Source organism: Mesoplodon mirus, assembly GCF_964341445.2.
Source record: "Mesoplodon mirus genome assembly, chromosome: 9".
In the NCBI taxonomy this organism is placed as follows: domain Eukaryota; kingdom Metazoa; phylum Chordata; class Mammalia; order Artiodactyla; family Ziphiidae; genus Mesoplodon; species Mesoplodon mirus.
The window spans coordinates 19,846,978-19,872,517 of record NC_138985.1 but is presented as its reverse complement, the minus strand read 5'-3'; the positions used below and the strand labels follow the sequence as shown (position 1 = coordinate 19,872,517).

The 25,540-nt window shown below is 41.2% G+C and overlaps 1 pseudogene across 1 annotated transcript; it reads right to left on the bottom strand.

The window, feature by feature from the left end:
• Positions 1–23,883: 23,883 nt before the first annotated feature.
• Positions 23,884–24,696, bottom strand: LOC309810477 (small ribosomal subunit protein mS25-like; annotated as a pseudogene). The gene has a single exon. The product of its transcript is annotated as a small ribosomal subunit protein mS25-like (transcript).
• Between the last annotated feature and the right edge of the window lie 844 nt (positions 24,697–25,540).

Genomic DNA, 25,540 nt, shown 5'->3' with positions numbered 1-25,540 from the left:
ACAAGCAAAAGCTAAGACAATTCAGCACCACCAAACCAGCATTACAACAAATGCTAAAGGAACTTCTCTAGGCAAGAAACACAACAGAAGGAAAAGACCTAAAATAACAAACCCAAAACAATTAAGAAAATGGTAATAGGAACATACATAATGATAATTACCTTAAATGTAAATGGATTAAATGCTCCCACTAAAAGACACAGATTGGCTGAATGGATAAAAAATAAGACTCGTATATATGCTGTCTACAAGAGATGCACTTCAGACCTAGGGATACATACAGACTGAAAGTGAGGGGATGGAAAAAGATATTTCATGCAAATGGAAACCAAAAGAAAGCTGGAGTAGCAATTCTCATATCAGACAAAATAGACTTTAAAATAAAGACTATTAGAACAGACAAAGAAGGACATTACATAATGATCAAGGTATCGATCCAAGAAGAAGATATAACAATTGTAAATATCTAGGCACCCAACATAGGAGCTACTCAATACATAAGGCAAATGCTAACAGCAATAAAAGGGGAAATTGACAGTAACACAATCATAGTGGGGGACTTCAACACCCCACTTTCACCAATGGACAGATCATCCAAAATGAAAATAAATAAGGAAACACAAGCTTGAAATGATACACTAAACAAGATGGACTTAATTGATATTATAGGACATTCCATCCAAAAACAACATAATACACTTTCTTCTCAAGTGTTCATGGGACATTCTCTAGGAAAGATCATATCTTGGGTCACAAATCAAGCCTTGGTAAATTTAAGAAAATTGAAATCGTATCAAGTATCTTTTCCAACCACAGTGCTATGAGAGTAGATATCAATTACAGAAAAAAAAAACTGTAAAAAATACAAACACATGGAGGCTAAGCAATACACTACATAATAACCAAGAGATCACCGAACAAATCAAAAAATACCTAGAAACAAATGACAGTGGAAACACAATGGCCCAAAACCCATGGGATGCAGCAAAAGCAGTTCTAAGAGGGAAGTTTATAGCAATACAATCTTACCTCAAGAAACAAGAAACATCTCAAATAAAAAACCTAACCTTACACCTACAGCAATTAGAGAAAGAACAGAAAAACCCCAAAGTTAGTAGAAGGAAAGAAATCATAAAGATCAGATCAGAAATAAATGAAAGAGAAATGAAGGAAATGATAGTAAAGATCAATAAAATAAAAGCTGGTTCTTTGAGAAGATAAACAAAATTGATAAATCATTAGGCAGACACATCAAGAAAAAAAAGGGAGAAGACTCAGATCAGTAGAATTAGAAATGAAAAAGGAGAAGTAACAACTGACACTGCAGAAATACAAAGGATAATGAGAAATTACTACAAGCAACTATATGCCAATAAAATGGACAACCTGGAAGAAATGGACAAGTTCTTAGAAAAGCACAACTTTCCCAGGCTGAACCAGGAAAAAATAGAAAATATAAACAGACCAATCACAAGCACTGAAATTGAGACTGTGATTAAAAGTCTTCCAACAAACAGAAGGCCAGGACCAGATGGCTTCACAGGCGAATTCTATCAAACATCTAGAGAAGACCTAACACCTACCCTTCTCAAACTCTTCCAAAATATAGCAGAAGGAGGAACACTCTCAAACTCATTCTACGAGGCCACCATCACCCTGTTACCAAAACCAGACAAAGATGTCACAAAGAAAGGAAACTACAGGCCAATATCACTGATGAACATAGATGTAAAAATCCTCAACAAAATACTAGCAAACAGAATCCAACAGCACATTAAAAGGGTCATACACCATGACCAAGTGGGGTTTATCCCAGGAATGCAAGGATTCTTCAATATACGCAAATCAATCAATGTGATATACCATATTAACAAATTGAAGGATAAAAACCACATGATCATCTCAATAGATGCAGAAAAAGCTTTTGACAAAATTCAACAACCATTTATGATTAAAACCCTCCAGAAAGTAGGCACAGAGGGAACTTACCTCAAGATAATAAAGGTCATGTATGACAAACCCACAGCCAACACTGTTCTCAATGGTGAAAAACTGAAACCATTTCCTCTAAGATCAGGAACAAGACAAGGTTGTCCACTCTCACCACTATTATTCAATGGAGTTTTGGAAGTTTTAGCCACAGCAATCAGAGAAGAAAAAGAAATAAAAGGAATCCAAGTCGGAAAAGAAGAAGTAAAGCTGTCACTGTTTGCAGATGACATGATACTATACATAGAGAATCCTAAAGATGCTACCAGAAAACTACTAGAGCTAATCAATGAATTTGGTAAAGTAGCAGGATACAAAATTAATGCACAGAAATCTCTTGCATTCCTATACACTAATGATGAAAAATCTGAAAGGGAAATTAAGGAAACACTCCCATTTAACATTGCAACAAAAAGAATAAAATACATAGGAATAAATCTACCTTAGGAGACAAAAGACCTGTATGCAGAAAACTATAAGACACTGATGAAAGAAATTAAAGATGATACATACAGATGGAGAGATATACCATGTTCTTGGATTGGAAGAATCAACATTGTGAAAATGACTCTACTACCCAAAGCAATCTACAGATTCAATGCAATCCCTATCAAACTACCACTGGCATTTTTCACAGAACTAGAACAAAAAATTGCACAATTTGTATGGAAACACAAAAACTCTGAATAGCCTAAACAATCTTGAGAAAGAAAAACGGAGCTGGAGGAATCAGGCTCCCTGACTTCAGACTATACTACAAAGCTACAGTAATCAAGACACTATGGTAATGGCACAAAAACAGAAATAGATGAATGGAACAGGATAGAAAGCCCAGAGATAAACCCACACACATATGGTCACCTTATCTTTGATAAAGGAGGCAAGAATATACAATGGAGAAAAGACAGCCTCTTCAATAAGTGGTGCTGGGAAAACTGGACAGCTACATGTAAAAGAATGAAATTAGAACACTCCCTAACACCATACACAAAAGTAAACTCAAAATGGATTAAAGACCTAAATGTAAACCAGGCACTATCAAACTCTTAGAGGAAAACATAGGCAGAACACTCTATGACATAAATCACAGCAAGATCCTTTTTGACCACCTCCTAGAGAAATGGAAATAAAAACAAAAATAAACAAATGGGACCTAATGACACTTAAAAGCTTTTGCACAGCAAAGGAAACTGTAAGCAAGATGAAAAGACAACCCTCGGAATGGGAGAAAATATTTGCAAATGAAGCAACTAACAAAGGATTAATCTCCAAAATTTATAAGCAGCTCATGCAGGTCAACAGCAAAAAGACAAACAACCCCATCCAAAAATGGGCAGAAGACCTAAATAGACATTTCTCCAAAGAAGACATACAGATGGCCAACAAACACATGAAAGAATGCTCAACATCATTAATCATTAGAGAAATACAAATCAAAACTACAATGAGGTATCATCTCACACCAGTCAGAATGGTCATAATAAAAAAATCTACAAACAATAAATGCTGGAGAGGGTGTGGAGAAAAGGGAACCCTCTTGCACTGTAGGTGGGAATGTAAATTGATACAGCCACTATGGAGAGCAGTATGGCAGCCCCTTAAAAAACTAAAAGGAGAACTACCATACGACCCAGCCGTCCCACCACTGGGCATATACCCTGAGAAAACCATAATTCAAAAAGAGTCATGTCCCACAATGTTCACTGCAGCTCTATTTACAATAGTCAGGACATGGAAGCCACTTAAGTGTCCATTGACAGATGACTGGATAAAGAAGGTGTGGCACATATATACAGGGCAATATTACTCAGCCATAAAAGGAAATGAAATTGAGTTATTTGTAGTGAGGTGGATGGACCTAGAGAGTGTCATACAGAGTGAAGTAAGTCAGAAAGAGAAATAAATACCATATGCTAACACATATATATGGAATCTAAAAAAAAAAAGAGGTTCTGAAGAACATAGGGGTAGGACAGGAATAAAGATGCAAACGTAGAGAATGGACTCGAGGACACGGGGTGGGGGAACAGTAAGCTGGGACGAATTGAGAGAGTGGCATGGACTTATATATACTTCCAAATGTAAAATAGATAGCTAGTGGGAAGCAGCCACATAGCACAGGGAGATCAGGTCGGTGCTTTGTGACCAGCTAGAGGCGTGATAGGGAGGGTGGGAGGGAGATGATGCAAGAGGGAGGGGATATGAGGATATATGTATATGTAGAGCTGATTCACTTTGTTATATAGCAGAAACTAACACACCATTGTAAAGCAATTATACTCTGATAAAGGTGCTAAAAAAAAAAAAAGGCAGGCTAATGAGTGGGAGAAAATTATATACCTAATATGGGGCCAATAACATATATATATATGTGTGTGTATATATATATATATATATATATATATATATATATATATATATATATATATATATACTCATACAACTCAATAGCAAAACCCCAAACAACCTGAGTTTAAAATAGTCAGAGGGGCTTCCCTGGTGGCGCAGTGGTTGAGAATCCGCCTGCCGATGCAGGGGACAGGGGTTCGTGCCCCGGTCCGGGAAGATCCCACATGCCACGGAGCGGCTGGGCCCGTGAGCCATGGCCGCTGAGCCTGCGCGTCCGGAGCCTGTGCTCCGCAACGGAAGAGGCCACAACAGTGAGAGGCCTGCGTACCACACACACACACACACAAAATAGTCAGAGGACCTGAATAGACATTTTTCCAAATAAGACATACAGATGGTCAATAAGCACATGAAAAGACGTAATCAGTAATCATCAGTAGTCATCATGCAAATGCAAATCAAAACCACAATGAGCTATCACCTCACACCTGTCAGAATGGCTATTATCATAAAGACCAGAAATAACAAGTGTTGGCAAGGATGTGGAGAAAAGGGAACTCCTGTTCACTGTTGGTGGGAATGTAAATTGTTGCAACCACTATGGAAAACATTATGGAGATTCCTCAAAGAATTAAAAATAGACCTACCATATGATCTGACAATTCCACTTCTCAGAATTTATCCAAAGAGAATGAAAACACTAATTTGAAAAGATATTTGCACTCCCTTACTTGTTGCAGCATTACTCAATAGCCAAAAACATGGAAACAACCTAAGTATCCAGAAACAGATGAATGGATAAAGAAGATGTGGTGCATACATGCACAATGGAATATTATTCAGCCATGAAAGAAGGAAATCCTGCTATTTCTGACAACATGGATGAATCTTGAGGGCATTATGCCAAGTGAAATAAGCCAGACAGAGAAAAATGAATACCACGTGTTCACACTTGTATGTGGGACCTAAAAAAACAAAACAAAACAGAAAAACCAAACAAACTCAGAGATACTTAGAGAACAGACTGGTATTTACCAGAGGCAGGGGATAGGGCGTGCGGGAAACAGATGAAGGGGGTCAAATGTACAAATCACCAGTTACAAAATAAATACATCATGGGATATGATGTATAGTATGGTGACTATAGTTAATAATACTGTATTGCATATTTGAAATTTGCTAAAAGAGTACATCTTAAAAGTTCGCATCACAAGAAAAAAAATGTGTAACTGTGTATGATGACAAATGTCAACTAGACGTATTATGGCGATCATTTCACAGTAACTGAATCACTACCTTGTAAACCTGAAACGAATATGTCAATTGTACCTCAATAAAAAAATAAAAATAAATAAAACTAAGGGTCAATTCTGGGCTCAGAGGAAACAATCCAGAATCTCTTATTGTCTTCAGAGAGTAAGTAGTAGAGTAAGCAAATCACTCATGGATGAGCGTGAGGAACGGCAGGAGAAATATTAATTAGGAACTACAAGAGAGAGCCCAAATATCAATATTCATTGGGCTAAAAAAACTAACTTTCTTTAAAAAAAAATTTAGTGAAATACTCAAAATATAACATAATGACCACTATATAACTAGTATATATTTCCAAAACTGTGGAACTGGAGAATATGGATACAGCCTCAGCTGAAGCAAATGAGCTACCAAATGGCAGCATTATCTAGTGGAAAGAGCACTGAGCAGAGAGACGCTACCTCTGACACGAGCAAATCACAAGAAAAACCACCTCTGTGCCAATGCTCCCACGCCTATAAAATGGAGATGATAATTCCTGTCCCCTTCACCTCGTAGGATTGAATGAAATGAAATACATATCTGAAAAAGTGAAAGTGCCGTACACCTATGAGGTATCATTATTTTAATCATTTGATCTGTTCTCTGCTCTTATTCTAATTCAATTCAGCGAAGACTGATTGGAGGGTCTACAGGCCAAGTGTGGTAAGTTTGGTAAAGAGGTTACTCATGCATGTGGCTGCATGAAGCAAGAAGAGAAAGACGTGGCTTCTGGCTGGAAGGGCTGAGAAGGGTTTGTTACAGAGGTGTTGTATGAGCTGTCCCTGAAAAGTATGAATGATTGATCCACCCTTGCGCCAAGCACTGTTCTAGGGCCTTGGGAGTTCATCGATGAACAGAAGGAAGATCCTTGCACTTTAAGAAACGTACATTCTAGTGGAGGAAGGTCGGGGCCGGGTGAGAAGAAGATGCAAGCCATAAGGGTGAGGAGAGATCATCCAGGGGGGAGATAGCAGCGTTAATAAAGATACCTCTGTATCTAGGGAACTCACAGGGGCTGTAGAAAATAAGCTTCATTTCTGGTTTTATTTCAGATTATTTGGTAGTGGCTGTCTGGAATCGATGTTGAGGAGGATTCTGAGACTTCCTTATGGCTCAGGTGGAAGAGTGACAGGACTGATAATGATGTCTGCAATGGGTGTGGAAAGGGAGAATTGGAGGATGTGTGTTGGATGTTTGCCATTCCTATGTGGTTGGGTTATACCTGTGCCATTATGGTCTGTGCTCTTCCAGTCTCCTGAGAATGTTATGAAGCTCAGTAAGCAAGTATTATTAAGTTCAGCGCTTATGTGTACATGAAAAATTATTTGGACATTCTCAGAGCAAGGCTTTCCTACATAAATGGAAGTGTTACTGGTCTACTTCTCTAACTTTTATCTCCTCTACAGTGAGACCACAAGTAGGTGTGTTACGCAGCAATGTTTCACAGAACCTGTTTCTCTTTGTGGTTCCACTTCTTTGGCTCCCTGGACCCCAGCTCAAAGTCAGCTTCAGCCTCAGATGCTCAGAATTTTTAGTTGCTTAATTTTTATTCCTGTGTTCTGTTTGGAGTCATCTAATTTATTCCCCTCACAGCATTTTGGAAAGAGAATGCTCTATTTCTTTCCTTTAAGTCTCCTAAAGAAACTACACATCCCTCCTTGTTGACTCATCCTCTTTGCCTTGTATCTCTTACAGTTTACTGGGGTTTCAGAATATCTTATACTAGAATGACTCCAACTTTCTGGCTGGGCCTCAAAGGCAGATGGGAGAGAACCCTATGACTTAGCCTTTTATGTGTCAAATAAATAAATTTAGCAAGTCCTTTGTTGAGATTGTATTGCTTTTAGGCTACCATGTTACTGCAAAATTTATTTTGTATATCAAGAGTGTTAATTTTTTCTATTAGATTGAACTATAGGAAATTGCCATATTTTAGGTCAAAAAGGTTGCCTGAAATTTTCTACAGTTCAACCTAATATTTGTGTACTTTCTTTAACAGTGCTAATCTTGAGGGTCTGATTTAGACTATATTAGGGAGATTGTCTTGTTCTTAGAAAGGCAAAAGAGAGATGAACATTAATATTTTGTTAAAACATGTCTTCCTGCCTTTAAAGCCCATTCTTCTTGTTCCCTCCTTTATGACAGTAAGAAAGTTGCTCAAAAGCCTTTCTTCCCAAACTTGAAGAGTTGGTTGCCCTTCAACTAGGCTTTTATAAAGGATGTAAAGCCAGAAGGCAGTTTGTCCCCTTTAGAATTCACTGGTTGGATGGAAAAAATCAAATATTTAATGAGAAACTCTGGGATGTTTGAAATGGTATCCACACCTCTGTTTCCCAAATGCCTGAGGGCAGTGTGGTTTCTGGATTAACTACTGAATAGCATCTGTGTTTTATAGCTGACAGAACCTTGAAGGAAGGTGAGGCTGGTGTTCAGAGACGTTCTGAGCATCTCTTTTTATTTCACTCATGTCATCCAGTGGCTGTTTGTGCATGCAGGTATGGAAGTACCTGAATGCTTTGATTAACATTTGTACGAAGGATTGCAGTGCAACTGAGGAGTGCAACAGAACAGGCAAGTTGGAGAGAGGGCTGTTTCAGTTTGCTAGAAAGTGGAAACAAACCCATCTTCTAAAAGGGGGATGCTAGGAGCAGTGTTCTGTTCCTGGAAATAGAAGTCAAACTAATCTCTTTGTGCCAGAGGCTTTGCTTGCTGGACCTACTTCTCGTTGTTTGAAAACTGTTAGTCGTAGAAATAATGCAGCCAGTTGGCTAATTAGCAGGGATTCTGCTGCTGGGAAGGGTAGCATCTACAGATGACAAAGGGACACTAAGAGACCTTGGTTCCTTGCACTGTCGTCTCATACCATTTCACGCAGTACCTCTAGCTACGTTGGGCAAAGGAGCAGGCTGAAGCCCAGCTCTGCTGACTTCACTAATAAAAAAGGCAACACTCAGTGGTTTTTACTCCACAGAGATAGGAGTGTGTCCTTTGGTGTCAATTTTTTCTCACTGAGCCGAGAACAGTGTTCTCAGCAAATTCTCAGACACCCTCAGGCAATTGACCAGGTCACTGTATGAACTTAAAAACAATATAGAACCTGAAGATCAAAACTACAGAGCTGAGATATTTCCAGTAAGAGGAAGGAAGGAAGAAGCATTGTTCCTGGTTTTGTTTTGTTTTGTTTTCTAGCAGAAGGATCACAAGGGTGTTGGAATGTCTGCTTCAGTCTTTCATAAGTATTCTCCTTGGAGGCTGATGTGGAAGACGTCAGTAGCTTGTTTTTCTTTGCTCCAAGAGTCATTATCTCAGAGCTTTAGGGATTAGAGAACTGAGAATGCCACGTAATGGGGATGAGAGGGTAGAAAACAATCTGGGAGTATTTACTTTTAGGTAAAGATGAAAATCACATGTCTTCTTTTTCTGCTTTGTTCTACAATTTCCTTAAAAGTCATGTCATAGGACAACAGTATAAATAAAAATTATTTTACAAGTGGGGAAAAACCCCCAAATCTGGAGGTGTGATTGTTAGGAGGGGAAGTCAGAAGCCACTGAACTATGGGTTTTTATTCTAAAGCCAACCTGTGGATCTGGAGATATATTTTGGTCAATCCATTTAACTTCCATGGTTTTTTCAACAAAATCACTCTCTGCCTCCTGTGCAAGTTGCAAGGTTGCTTTAATTAGGGTTTGTACTTTGAGAGCCTTGATGAAAGGTGCTTAGAAATTCAAGGCAGTGTAACAAAGTAAGCTGAACGCACCTTATAAAAAGATTAAAAATATGCACAGGGTACCTAAAACTCATTTCGGAGAAGCCTAAATGCAAACTTTACCCAGAGACTACATAAATACCAACTGGAGAGAGTAAGATCAGCTTCCCAGGGCCTCAAGATATCAGAGGCAGGGTGATTCTGTTAATCCTGTCCCTCTGTGTATTACGTGAATTTTCAGCCCTTCTCTCTAGGTTCTCTCCAGGATGGAAGAGACCTGCCAGAGGCACGCCTGGGTTACAAATCCTCCAGCATTCCCACTTCTCCTTCCAGAGCGCATTCCCTGATCGCAGCACCAAATGACCTCTCTTGGCTCCATTTAATCCCCAACTGCTCTCGTCCTAAACAGTTTCTACCTGATCACTACTGAGGACACTAAACTAGAAGACTGAAGAGAATGAACATGATGGTTACCTTGACAAATATCATTTTCAGAAAGTCCCAGCTTATTCCATTTGATCATAACTTTGACCTTTTTTTAAACTGGTTTGGATTATAACTTCATCTTTCAAATTTTGGAGACATTCAGTAATTTTTTTGTTGTTGTTGCTGAAACATTTTTACAGGAATAAAGACGGGGACGTAGAGAATGGACTTGAGGACATGGGGAAGGGGAGGGGTAAGCTGGGACGAAGTGAGAGAGTGGCATGGACATATATACACGACCAAATGTAAAATAGCTAGCTAGTGGGAAGCAGCTGCATAGCACAGGGAGATCAGCTCGGAGCTCTGTGACCACCTAGAGGGGTGGGATGGGGGGGGATAGGGAGGGTGGGAGGGAGATGCAAGAGAGAGGAGATATGGGGACATATGTATATGTATAGCTGATTCACTTTTGTTATAAAGCAAAAACTAACACACCACTGTAAAACATTCAGTGATTTTTGCTTTTAGCTTTTTAAAAAGAAAATCCAAGTTTCTTAAGGTAAAGGCAAGCAATTACAATGCTTCCCATAATTATAAGCTCTGCGAAATGCAAATAATAATGGAAATAAAATGTACGAACTTGGTATCCAAACCAAGACTAAGCTGCTTTGGATTTGGTGCCAGTCAGAGATATTGACCGAAAATTCTTGAAATGAGTTTTCCTTCCCCCAACATCATTTTATGTGTTTTGAATATGACTTTTCCAGGACATCTGGTATGGCTGCCCAAACCCACAGTTTGAACTTTGCCACAGATTGACCGAGTGATAGAGGAGAAAAACTGAGGGGAGGAGGAAATTAGAAGAGAAAAAAACGGGAGCAGGAAGTTGGGAAGCAGAATGGAAGAAGAAAGGAATGTTTGCTCTCTTTCTCATCCTCTGATGTCAAATTCTGTCACTCATCTCAGGGGCTCAGAATCAGAGGATCACACACAAGGCTAGAAGTATGGCAGTGGTTTTCAAACTGTGGGCCAAGGAATCCCAGCGGTTATTTCCAGGGGCTGCCTCATAGATGGGGAGGGAGAGAAAGGCTCCATCCCCTTTTCCCCAGACCTCTCATGGACTGGACAGCAAAAGAGAATCTGAAAGGGAGAGCCCATTATAGTTTTCCAGGTGAAATTTAACCCATTTAGTATTTTAGTTCTAAAATTAGGATCATCACAAATTGAACAAGGTGGAGAAAATCAGCAAAGATCAGAAATGATCCAAGTGAAGCATCCTGTAGTTGTTATTGGTTCACGTCCTTCATGGCTGGATTTTCCAAGCTCAGGGGCCTGACAAAGCGGGTGCTCCTCACACTGGCCTCTGCCAAAGCCTCGTTCCTGTGACATTCAGACTCCCAAGAAAATACAGTTTAGCTGTAGATCACCCCACTCCTCACTCTTCAGATTGTCTCCCGTATCTCCTAAGTGTCTTCTGTTCTCTAGAAAGCCAAGATAACAACAAAGCTCAGCTTCGCCATGCACAGAAATTATTTTACGGTCATTCCAGATAGTCGTTACGGATCTCTGTGCCAACTCAGGAACAAACAACTGTGTCACACAATGATGATCCAGCAGAAAAGAAGCCATAGAGCAGGGTTTCGAGAATTATGAGAGCTGACTATAAAACAGAGAAGAATATGCTGGGGTTTTAAAAAAGCTCCCAAGTAGTGGTGCGAAGTGCAGGGGGGTGACTAGAGCCTGATGTCAATCGTGAAAGAGCTGCCAGAACTTTTCCGGGAGAAGGGCAGGATTTCTGCCCAAGAGATTGGAGCCTGGACTTCCATCACTGTGCCACAGTCATCAGACATCTGCCCTGCACATAAACGGTGGGCAGTGGAAACGCCTGATGAAAGGTCTGCTGAGAATTACAAGAACTGAGTCTTCTATCACGGACCCTGCCCTGCGGTCACAAGGTCTTCATGGGAGGAGTAATGGAGCAGCTTGCAAAACCGTAAAGTATTGGTCCTTTGCACGCCCTCTATTGCTCTTTGTATATGACAACAGCTCAGTAACTATTAGTTAAAGATGGTGCAGAAAATGCCTTTGCAACTTCTCTTGGTAAATGCCTTTCTTTGCAAAAGGTAGGCAGAAAGGAAAGCATAACTACTTCTAAAAGTGAGGACGAGAAAGCAAGAAAGGGTCCCTTCAGGCTCATGCTGTCCCTCCCCAGCAGAAATCATTCCTAAGGTGTATTAAAATTGGAAGGTCTTCTAGGCATCTCTTTGAAGTACAGCAAGAAACTATAGCAAGGTCTTTGGCCAAATACGGAGTTCAGCAGCATTCTGCAGCCCATGCTTATCTTTAAACTCAAAAGAAAAACATCTCATTCTATTTCAGATGTGTTTTAACAGCTCCCTAGTAACCTGCTAGTGTCACAACCTTTCCTCTTCCTTGTAGCTAGGCTGGAGTCCTTTCCCTTAAAATGGCCATTTAATTTAGACTTATCAAAATTTTAACATTCAACAGAATTTTCCCCACCCACTTCATCAAAAACAAAATAAGAAACTAAGTGTCATTTTCTGGTTGCTTCTAAGGAACCCATTATAAGAAGTGGCTTTGAAGTTTCAGATCTGACATCCTATGAGACTGGGCTCCATTTACATTTTGGCTTCCCTCACCCATACCCCAACATTATTTCCCCCGAGAAACAGAAGATGGAGGCATGAACCTTGGCACCAGTTCTTACGAAATGTATAACCTTGAACAAGTCACCTAGCTTCTGTGAGCAATTTTCTTGTCTCTAAAATGAGGACAATAATAATGGGATGGTTGGAAGGATCAAATGAGATAGAGGATATAAAAACACTTTGTAAAGTACTCCACAGATATAATTATAAATACTAAAGAAGCAGTGATAGTACAGTGGAATGAGCATCAAATTTGAGGTCAGGAGTCATGGGTATAAATCCGAAATCTTCTGCTCAACAGCGGTGTGATTTAGGGCAAGTCATGTAAACTAAGACCCACTTTCCTAAATTGTAAATGTGGATCATTAAACTACCAAAAAACTTCACAGGGCTTTGTCACTGAAATAACAGCCAGGTGAACCAGGGGTAGACATTCAGTCTAACCTAGGCCAATCAGTTTCTCTCCCTTGGGAATTTGGGATGAGGCTTAAAGGACTGTCCATCATTTCTGAGCAAGGATGTCAGAGAGAGGAGAAATCAAAGCACCTTGTATAAAGGGCTGATTAGTAAAGAAAGCAGATTTACTGAGAAGGAAGAATGAAGTGGGTGAGAGAGACAGGGATACACACATACGCAGAGAGTAAGAGTCAATGATTACTCCTTGATTTCTTTACTGCTCCGTTTCTAGGTGACATCCCTAAATATCCTTATTGTAAATTCCTCCTGGATTAGTCAAGGTTCAGCTGCAGATAAGAGAATCCATTCTAGCTAGTTTAAGCGGAAAGGGGTTTAATGTAGGAACTGGGTACTGACCAAGCTGTTGCTAGGGAGAGGAGCGGGCTCTAAGCCAAGCTTTCAGGACAACTCCCCAAATGACCCCACAGAAGTGGCCCACTGGGGGAGTTACTGCCCTTCCAGAAAGCTGGGGAAGCAAGAAGCTGCTCCCAAAGCCACTGGCTTTAGGGCCATACTGGTTTTGTCAGGAGCCACACCAGGAAGAATCTTGATACTTGTGAAGCCAAGAACCGGCCATGGAGATACCTGCTACCACTCTCAGCCTCCAGCCCCCCCACCCCCTTATCAACTGGGGGGCGTGGCCTCCAGCTCTTGAGGTAACCTCTGCTTGGTGGAAGCTAAGTGGTGTGCAGAGACGCGTTCTAAGGATCTGAGCAACGTGGTCTCCACTGCTCCAGCCTGTGGCGTGCAGCAAACCACACAGGGGATACAGTACGGTTCAGTGGGCTAATTTGCATATCCCCACCACATCTCCTTTGCCTCTTTCTCTTCAAACGTAGTCCAGTCAATTCCTGTTCATTTAAACTGAAGAGCATTCATCAACACACCCATGACTACTGCCAGGCTGTTGAATGCACTGCAACGGAGCCTCTGGGTTTCTTTCAATGAAATGTTTGGGGACAGCCACCTCAGACACCCACATAGAGAAATAAGGACAAGGTCTGGGTACACTTGGGACATTGTGACCTTTACAATGTCTCTCCTGTCCTCCCCCAACAATTTTTGCGCTGAATTACTATTGACAAGCCCAGAGCTTAAGATATGGGTACTTCCCACATGAAATAACTGAAGAATTAACAAAGAGACTGAATCATTTCCGGCATCATCACAATCCTGAAGTCTTGGCAGGTCTTTACTATGTCCCGCAATGCCTGGCACCTTACCCTTCCCTCCCTCTCCCATCTTCAGGCCACTTGCTGAACTGAAGGCCCACCTCCTTCTTTGAATCTGGGGTCAGACTGCAGGAGCCCTGGGCTAGAGTTATGTTATCCCATTAGTGTGCTGCTAGGCCTGTACGGGGTCATGGAAAGAGCACAGAATGAGTTGTTTGCTTTGCCAGTTAACAGTGAGGGACCTTAGACTAGAAATTAATTCCTCTGAACCGCAGATACTTGTCCAAGATGGAGTAATAATGCCTGCCACAGATATCTATGAGTACTATGTGAGATAGTAATTACAAAGCCCTTTGCAACAGTGCTCAACACACAGACCATGTGTATTAAATGCTAGCTTTTGTAGGGCTGAGTTTTCATGTCTGTGGGCTCAGCCATGTTTCTGAAGCTGCACTTTTGGTCAATGGAACCTTGTCTTGTTGTCCTCGGTCTGAGTCTGTGTCTCAGTTCTAGGAATCTGCAACTCAGCTGCTTGCCCACACAGATTTCTGATACTTCTGAGATTCCCCACTGCACCCATCACCCTTTCAATGGTCATGACATCCTCAATGGCTACTGCTGGCCTGAGGTACCACATGCTATTTGTCATATTGCTCTTCAGATACCAAGTTCCACCTGGCTTTTCTCTTGTCATTTTTAGTCGGGTCCTTATTTTTCCTCCTTGCTATCTGCAATCTCCCTCTCTTCCTCTCTGGTTTCAGGGAACATACCTGCTCTCAGGTCGTGGATATTAACCCTCTCCTGCCAGGTACAAAGTCCTCTAGGTCCTTGCTGCTCAAACTGTGTGCACTGGCATCACCTGAAGCTTATTCTGAATCAGAATCTGCATTCTAACCAGATCCCTAGGTGATTCATAGGCACATGACAGCGTGAGAAGCACTGCACTATAGCAAGGAAATGTAGGTAGCTTAGAAAATCTTTTGGTAGTGTCTGGTAAAATCGATCAGTCTTCCTCCTTGTGATGTTCTAGAGACAAACTGCTGTTTCCTAATATGGCTTGCTGGCACTTCCATCAAAGGGACTGCACTACGGTATTCCGTGTCTTTACATCCAGGGCATGGGCTTTGTGCTTGAAGAACGCAGTCCAGGCTTGTGTCAAGGTGCCATTAAGTGCAAATTCTGGTAGGCTATGTATTTGAGGATATTGACTCTACGGCAGTTCTACTTGTTTCCGGATCAAATCAAATGAAGGAATTCTGCATTTGTGAAATACACTCTGAAGAGAAAGAACTCTTCAAGTCCATTTTTTATCTTACGGTTTTTCCCTTGTCCTACTGCAGCCTTCCCAAACCTTCCTTCAGAACCAGCACCCAAGCGCAGAGCAGAGCCCAGGAGTCATAAGAGACATGGGAGGGAAAAGCTTTGAAAAATGGCAGCATTTTTGGTGACCTGACTGAACCGGTGGCCTTTCCTCCTAATGTTTGTGTTCAAAACATGTCTTTGTGATATTGAGGTATTACAGTTTTTTTTCAATTATTCAGATAGACCAAAATCCCACCCTTTCCCTTCTTAAAAGCTCTATGTGCTACAAGGATGAACTATTCTAAACATCAACAAAAAAGAAAAAACCCAAATCAATCAATCCACATTCAGATAAGAAAACAGGCTTAAAGCATCTGTTATGAAAGGTGTAGGCTGTGGGTGACTTGAGAGACTTAGTGGTCTTTCCAGCCTAATTGCCCCACATCCACTTCACTTCCATCTATACAGTCATGAGGTGACTGAGTAAAGAACAGCCTCTCCCTCTTTTTGGTTTTGAACACACATATGCTACTCATATTTCTGATGAGGCATCTAAGGAAGATAAGTCTTCCATTTTCAGTGCCAATATCAGTTTGCCCCATCCTGTCAAATCAGCACACCCGGGTGTGCTATCATCTTGTGAAAATGATGGGCTCCATTAGAGGCAGCATAAGGTAATCTGTTGTTTTTCTTTAGATACTGACAGGGTTTGAGAGTTGGGTTAGAAGAGAGGGCTTAAAAGTCATTAAAAAAAAATAAAAGGAATGAAAAGGGCTCTCCCTTGCAAGAATGAAAAGGGCTAGAGGTCACTGGCTAGAGAGATTGAAAATGCTCCCAAGCCACTTAATAAATCAAGAGATGGTGGAACTTGTTAGTAGAAAGGTAAATAATTTCTTGTCTCTTGAGCACAGCAGTGGAGGTTAAAATACAATAAGTTAAATTTCAGACTGGGATAGGATTTTTCTAAGCTGCGGTAAATGCACAGTGACTATCACTTGCTTTTAAAAAATGCCACTAGGAAAATATCTGATGATGTGGCTCCATCTTAAATAAAAGATACTGCATGAATTTTTCAAAAGGAAGTAGTGGTGACTTAGAAATGTCTGTGCTTGAGAAAAGACTACTCAGTGTTTACATGATGCAAGACATCCACATGTATCATTTCCTCTTCCCTGCAGGAACTGGGTGAAGAGGTGAATGCTTCCTTACTTGCAGTAAAGTACTTATGTTCAATGGTTAATTAAAATGAATAAAAAGGGTCATGATGAGTGCATCTTTCCCAGTCCATACTACAGGGTAGCCAACTTTAGCTAAGAGAACAATAATGGACAAATTTATAGATCAAAGTTCAGTTTCTGCCAACGTAGGGAAGCATCATTATTAGCTTGAGACAGATAGGCATCTATATAAGGTATCATATCCAGTCAGTACAGCAGAGGTTCTCAAATTGTGGTCCCTGGACCAGCAGCATCAGCAACTCCCAGGAACTTGTTAAAAACATATATTCCAAGGACCCACCCTGACCTGCTGAATCAAAAACTGCGGGGGCAGAGGCCAGCAACCAGTGTTTGAACAAGACCTCTGGGAGACCTCACCAGTTGGAGAGCCACTGCTATTTAGCGAGGTCTGAGGGACCGTGATAGAGCAGGAAGTGCCAGGGCTCGGGAGCCAAGCCCGAGTTCCTCCCCTCCCTGCTCTGCCGGCACTACCTGTGTGACCCTGGTGAGCCCTTGGACTCGCTGACATTGATTTTCCCTTCTGCGAAATAAGGACCATTTCCCCTTCTCACAGATCTGTTTTGGGGCAAATGAGATGACCTAAGTCCTTGTTCATACAGTAGCTCAGAAAACACTGATGCTTTTCCTCTTCCCTTCCCTGAAGCTGGGTTCCTGCTGGGAAACACAGCAGGTCAGATTCATCAATTATTTGTGGAAAGCTAAGAGCATTTTCACATACTCATGGACATTATAATTAAAGTCAGAAAACTTGTATTAGGTGGGCTATTTGCTGCCTTGGCCTGTGCTGTCCTATTCAGGCCCCACTGGCCATGTGTGGCCATTGAGCGCTTGAAATGTGGCTCATTGAACTGAGATGAGCTACAAGAATAAAATACACACTGGATTTTTAAGACTTAGTATGAAAAAAGTGTAAGAATATTTAATTTATAACTTTTCAAAACTGATTACATGTTGAATTTAAAGTTTGGATATACTGGGTTAAATATATTCTTAAAATTAACTTCATCTTTTTTTCTTTTAACTTTTAAAAGTGTGGCTACAAGGAAATATCAAAGTACTTTTCTGCCTCACATGACATTTCTGTTGGACAGTGTTGGTCTAGGCATCCCCAGGGTCTAGCATGGCACTGCTCTCATGCCAGACCCAGGAGACCAGGGAATAAAAATTGCTGATAAAAATTGCTTATTATCTTCTTGGCTACAAAATTTATAACCTCTGTGGAATTGTTCCTCATTATAGTCTATGCAGCATTTTGTAGCTTCAAAGGATTCCACAACCTTTTCATCCATTATTGCTCAGGACATAGTCTGTGAGGCCGGTCACTGCTAAATTATGAGACTCGTTAAAGTGATCTTCACCATTCAAAGGGCAGTGGAGGCCTCCACAGACACATACCCTCACACAGTGGTGAAATGGGATAGCAAAGGAATGGCAAGAACTACAAAGCAGAGGCTGGGGTGGGGAGCGAATACAAATGTGGGGCTAACCTGGAGTAACTTGTGCATGTTAGTCATGTCCTCCCCCCCACAAGGAAAGCTCACTGTGTGGTCCCCCCATCCCATGCGGCATCACTTCTCCCCTACTTCACCATGCTTTCTAATGGGCAGAATCTAGAGACTTGATTAACCCTTCAGATATTTTAGACTCAGTTTTCAGGAAATGAGGGTTCTGTCAGCATCAGCTCACTCTTATCTTCTCTTGCTTAACAAAAGCCAGTGAAAGGCACTTCCCTCAGATGTCTATTTCTCCTCGGTTCCACTTAAAAATCAGCTCAGGAAATCATTTGTCAATCAAGTACATTACAGAGAGAAAGAGTCATGGAATTACCTGACTTGAGATGTTTCAAATGACAGTTTTGCACTTGCACCTCTTCAATTATTCCAGACAACACAAGGCTGCTCTAATCTTTAAAAAGATTTTAGGATTAAGGAAACTTGGCGCTCTATGTTTCAAATATTTAGTCTTACTTGAAGAACCCAGCTCTTACAGGAGAATCAGGGAGGGTTCCAATAACAGAAAGAAGCCCCTTGACATGAGGAATAGGCCAGGTGGTAAAGACAGATGACTCTATGCAGGTGTAATATGTATGATATCTGATTACTCTTTCATTTCAGGTTTTTGGTTTGGGGGAGTGCAGAAAGTTCCCAGTTAGCTAAGCTGAAATAAATATTGAGCACCTGCTGATGCCAGGCACTCTGCCAGGGCACTGAGGGTACAGAACGGAAAGATACACAGTCCCAGGTCCAGCTTGGACTAAAATAGAAATAAATGACAATCCCCTTTACATACCCATGATTATTATTTTGTTGATTTTCATGTATAGAGCCCATTGTTTTCTTTTTTCCTTGTTTGCAAGGCACCATTCTAGGTATTGGGCCCTTGATACATTTTTAAAGTATGAAAGACATTTTTTTTTTTTGCGGTACGCGGGCCTCTCCCTGTTGTGGCCTCTCCCGTTGCGGAGCACAGGCTCCGGACGCGCAGGCTCAGCAGCCATGGCTCACGGGCCCAGCCGCTCCATGGCATGTGGGATCTTCCCGGACCGGGGCACCAACCCGTGTCCCCTGCATCAGCAGGCAGACTCTCAACCACTGCGCCACCAGGGAAGCCCTGAAAGGCATATTTAAATTTAATTTTAGCAGCAGAGAAAGGGATATTTTGCACACAGCAGTGAAAAGTCATTAGAATCTGGGTTTCCCTGGTGGCTCAGTGGTTATGAATCTGCCTGCCAATGCAGGGGACACGGGTTCGAGCCCTGGTCCGGGAAGATCCCATATGCCACGGGGCAACTAAGCCCGTGTGCCACAACTACTGAAGCCCGCGCACCTAGTGCCTGTGCTCCGCAACAAGAGAAGCCACTGCAAGGAGAAGCCTGCACACTGCAAGGAAGAGTAGCCCCCGCTCGCCGCAACTAAAGAAAGCTCACGTGCAGCAACAAAGACCCAACACAGCCAAAAATAATAAGTAAATAAATTTATGGAAAAAAAAAGTCATTAGAATCTGTATTTAGTATTCAAACCAAAAATGCCTTTTTGAATGAATGAATGCTTCTTTGTTGCATTTATAATGTAATATGAATGCACATTTCAGGCTGCTTAAGCAGGTTTTCCCCTACCCTGGGACAAAAGATTCATTTTTTTTCTTCAAAGAGACTTGTGGATACTCAACCATTTCATTAGAAACTGATAATTTTGTATTTAAATTTTATATATGCCAGACTGTAGCTACTGATACTAGTATGAACATTAACAGCAGGCTATGATAGTCTATCAAAGGTTCAGGGCAAGGTATCATGATTTAAAGGTTAGGAACAAACCTTATAAAAACTTGTAATTTCATCTCAGTCTTTGGTTAACATCTCTGCATTTGTTCTGGATTCAAGAAAGGGGTTTTTTCCTTTGTTTTAAAAAAAATATTCCCAAATAGCACTATCTATTCAGTTGTCTATTTCTTTAAGGATAGATCTGCACCCTTCTGCATGTCCCACCCCCAGACCCCAGAGTAAGACTCATCTGTCTTTAGTTACTATATTAAAGTTAATATCACACTAGTCACTGGGGCTTCTGCCCTCATGTGTGTGGGTATTTCTCTGTGTGTGTGAGAGAGACTTGCTCAGGCCCACTTTTTGCATCATCTGGCATTCAGTTTTCCTGCTTTTCCAGCTAGGCTGTGTTCCCTCTTGCCTGTCACTCATAAGAAGGATGTGGCTTCCTGTGCTGATTGCATGAATGGGCCAGTTCTTCACCCTTCCCTGTCCTCTGTGCAATTATTTTACTGTGCCTTGCTCCTAGGGGCAGGGTGCAATTCTCCACCTGTAGGCATGGCCATACAATTTACTTTGGCCACTTATTTTAGCAGATGTGACACAGCAGAGGCCCAAGTGTCCTGTGCTATTGAGCTTGATTTTCCTGTGTCTCTGTCATCACTATGGGAAGAACACGCTGGCCTATTAGTTCCAGGAAGAGGGTGAGAGACACGTGGAGCAGAAACACCCCCAGACGAGTCTAGTCCAGGTGCTCCAAACCCCAGGTAACCCACAGACTCCTAAAGAACAGTAAGTGATTGTCTGCTTAAGCCACTGAGTGTTGGGACGGTTGGTTTGTACACAGAAAGACTTCCATCCTCCCTACTCTGTCTTCATCACAGATGACAGCTCTCCCCTTCTCTACTTCACAGGCCTCTTTTCCACCTAATGTCACTCTGTCCCAGGACCCGGTGGCAAAAAGTGGGACCCTCTGTGGAACTGGGGAAGTGGAAGAGAAAATTAGGGGAGAAAATAAGGGCAAAGGAGAGAAGACTGATACCAACTGCAAGATGTTTATCGGAAAGATGGAAAACTTAATTGTCACCGCACTCAGCCTGCTCCTACCTCCATTCTCCCATCTCCTTTCTCTCCCACAGCCCTAATTTCCTACCCTTAATAAACAATGTTCCCACAATCAATCTTCACGATAAGGCTGAAGTTATATTACAATAATGCTAATATTTATTGAATACCAACTGTATATAGTAAGCACTGAGTTAAGTGCTTTACTTGGACTGTATCTTTTAAACCTCACTGTGATGCTGTAAGATAGATAATGGGATCTACATTTTACTCGTGAAGAAGCTTAAGAGACACCGAGACCCACAGCTAGTAAGGGGTGGAGCTGAGGTTCTAATCCAATCAGCCTGATGCCATAGCCCAGCCTCTTTACCCCCACACCACAGGGCCTCCTCTTGTTGAATCCCCTTATCCCCATTTCCCACTGTCATTCTTCTCCCCTCTCTATGGGCAACCATTAATGGATATATTTTTATTTTAATATATTTTATATTACATACTGTGGATCATTGTTTGATATGAATTATTTTTAATGTATGTAAATGGTATTTTATTACCTATATTATTGTTCCTTTTTCTCACTAACCATCTTGTTTTTGATACATCCATGTTGCCATGTGTTGATTGTTAAAGCAATCCTGAGAAAAAAGAACGAAGCTGGAGGTATAACCCTTCCAGACTTCAGATTATACTACAAAGCTACAGTAATCAAAATAGTGTGGTATTGACATAAAAACAGATACATAGATCAATGGAACAGAATAAAGAGCCCAGAAATAAACCCACACACCTATGGTCAATTAATCTATGACAAAGGAGGCAAGAATATACAATGGAGAAAAAAAACCCATCTCTTCAACAAGTGGTGCCGGGAAAGCTGGACAACTACATGTAAAACAATGAAATTAGAGCATTCCCTCACACCATATATAAAAATAAACTCAAAATGGTTTAAAAACCCAAATTTAAGACATGACACCATGAAACTCCTAGAAGAGAACATAAGTGAAACACTCTTTGACATAAATCATGGCAATATTTTCTTAGATAACTCTCCCAAGGCAAAATAAATAAAGGCAAAAATTAAAAAATGGGACCTTATCAAACTTAAAAGCTTTTGCACAGCAAAGGAAATCATCAACAAAATGAAAAGACAACCTATGAAATGGGAGAAAATATTTGCAAATGATGTGACAAACAAGGGGTTAGTATCCAAAGTATACAAACAATTTATACGACTCAATATGAAAAAAACCCAAACAACCCAATCAAAAAATGGGCATAAGAACTAAACAGACATTTTCCCAAAGAACACATACAGATGGCCAACAGGCACATGAAAAGATGCTCAACATTGCTAGTTATTAGAGAAATGCAAATCAAAACTACAATGAGGTATCTCACCTCACACCAGTCAGAATGATCATCATCAAAAAAGTCTACAAATAGTAAATGCTGGGGAGGGTGTGGAGAAAAGGGAACCCTCTTGCACTGTTGGTGGGAATGTAAATTGGCACAAACACTATTGAAAACAGTATGAAGGCTCCTTAAAAAACTAAAAATAGAGCTACCCTATGATCCAGCTATCCCACTCCTGGGTATGTATCTGGAAAAAATGAAAACTCTAATTTGAAAAGATACATACAATGGTCACAGCAGCACTATTTACAATAACCAAGATATAGAAACAACCCAAGTGCCCATCAATAGATGAGTGGCTTAAGAAGATGTGGTATACATATACAGTGGAATATCACTCAGCCATTAAAACAATGAAATGTTGCCATTTGCAGCAACATGGATGGGCCTAGAGGATATTATGATTAGTGAATTAAGTTAGACAGAGAAAGACAAATACTATATATCACTTACATGTGTAATCTAAAAAATAATACAAATGAATGTATATACAAAATAAAAACAGACTCACAGCCATAGAAAACAAGCTTATGGTTACCAAAGAGGAGAGGTGTGGGGAAGGACAAATTAGGAGAACAGGATTAACAGATAAAACTATTATACATGAAATAGATTTAAAAAAAACAAGGATTTACTGTATAGCACAGGGAATTATACCCAATATCTTGTAATAACCTATAATATAATCTGCAAAAATACTGAATCACTATGCTGTACACCTGAAACTAACACAATATTGTAAATGAACTATATACTTCAATAAAAAAAGAAAGATCCATCCATCCATGTTGCCCTGTGTTGATTTCATTTTTTGTCTCTGACCTGCTACAGAATAGTCTATGGTTTCCACTCACCCCAAATAATTTATCCACTCCTCCATAATGAAGATCCAGATTTTTTCCAACTCTTCACCACAAATGATACTTCAGTGAGCATCCTCATATGCTGTCCCTCATGGCGCTAGTGAGAAATTCCTGGACATAAATCCAGGAGCACAACTGGTAGGTCATAGGGTATGTTTAGCAACTGGAATAGATTGCTCTCCAGAATGGCTGCTCTGGTTCACACTCTTACTTAGCAGTGCAGAGGGAAATCCCTGCCTGTTATCCTGTCTGAATTCTGCCAACCTAAAAGGTGCAAATTTACAACTCATTGCTGTTCTAATTTATATTTCTCTATTAACGATTTGGGACATTTCTTCATATACCAGTTCTTTCTGTTTCCTTTCCTACAAATTGCCTGTTCATAATCGTTGCTCATTTTGCAATTGATTTTTTTTCTTATTAATTTAGAGGAATTCCTTGTTTATTCTAGATACTTGCTGTTTTCTAACATCCCAAATAACTTCTCTAAATCTGTCACCGGGTCTTTGTCCTTGCTCTCCTTCATGAACAGAAGTCGTATTTTGATGTAATTCAATTCATTTTTTTTTCCAGTGATTCTGAAGCATTTATTGGCCTGATGGCACAGGGTGTTCACTGGGCAGCTTGGCTGTAGCCCAACTCCTCCCCTCCCCCCATGCGCTTTTACACAGTGTGTAAAGGAGACCCTTTTATTGCCAAGAAATGTTCAGTCTCTCGGGGAATAGGACCAGGGGATTTTCTGGGGCCTCAGTCTTGGGCACTGGCTTTCAGAGCTGCTTTGTACTTCCCTGTCATTTCCCTGGGCAATGGCACCAGGCCTGGGCAGGGCACCTGCCCCCTCCACCTCACAGATGCATTGCCGCAGGCAATACTTTCGGGGGCCGAAGTGGGCTGGGTGAGAAAGCTGTTTTTTCTCCTGCTCCTCTCTCTCAAGGGTTTCCTCACGCTTCCCCAGAATCTTTTTGATCTGCTCCATGATCTCCTTATTGCTCCTGGTCTCCACGTCCACAAGGACTTGCTCCCCAGAATCTAAATAGAACCGCAGGAAGGGTGTTGGCGTCATGTTCTTAAACATCATGATCTGTACCCAGGGGTTCTTGTACTGGATCTGAGGTATGTTGAAAAACACGAATTTGCTGGCGCCCTCGCCCAGTTCCCTGTGCGTATTGTAGTTCACCGTCATGACCTTCACTGAGTCCTTGAACACTACGTCCCCCGGCCCAGGTACTGCAGGGGGCGGCGTATCGGGAAGCGGCCTTTCATGGACATGGCGTCTGCGGCGGAAGGGCCGGACCACCGGCCGCGAGCCCAGCAGCGCTGAGACGAGCCAAGCTGACGCCGCCCGGGCGGCCCTCGCCTCAATTAATTTTTTTTTTTTTTTTGCCTTATGGTCTGTGCCTTTGAAGTTTTGTTTAAAAAAATCCCATCCCATCTCCAGTTCTCAAAGATTTTTATTTTGTATTTTTGTCTATTGACTTTATGGGCTTACATTTCTATTGCCTTTAAAAAAAAGTCCAGGGCCTCCCTGGTGGCGCAGTGGTTGAGAGTCCGCCTGCCGATGCAGGGGATACGGGTTCGTGCCCCGGTCTGGGAGGATCCCATATGCCGCGGAGCGGCTGGGCCCGTGAGCCATGGCCGCTGGGCCTGCGCATCCGGAGCCTGTGCTCCGCAACGGGAGAGGCCACAACAGTGAGAGGCCCGCATACCGCAAAAAGAAAAAAAAAAAAGAAAAAAAAAAAAAAGTCCAATTGCTTAAATAACGTTATGAGTGAAACAAGCTTTGGAGGGCAAATCCAAGAAATTGACCGTTGTTGACATCAATTGCTTCTATGAAAAGTATGTGATCTGAGTTCCAAAAGACCAAGCTGGAAGTAAACTTTTGGAATAGATCCTATTTATGCACTGAGGGGTGCCAGGATATTTATGAAAAGCAACTCTAAAGTAACAATACTGCTCTGGCCATGGTTGTTGGCCTCAGTATCGTAACATTATAATTGTAGTGTTAATCTGATTATAAATGACCCTGAGCAGTGTTCCTTAAAGCATTACCCTCAAATCAGTTGCATCACATTTACTTAAATGTACTTATTAAAAATACAGATTTCAGTGTCAACACCCATAGAATGTACAACACAAAGAGTGAACCCTAACATAAACTATGGAGTTTAGTTGATAATAATGTGTCAATGTTGGTTCATCAATTGTAATAAAAGAGCCACATTGATGTGGGATGTTGATGGTGGGGAGGCTGTGTATATGGGGAAAGGGGTGTGTGGGAACTCAGACTTTTTGCTTGATTTTGCTGTAATCCTTAAACTGCTTTTAAAAAA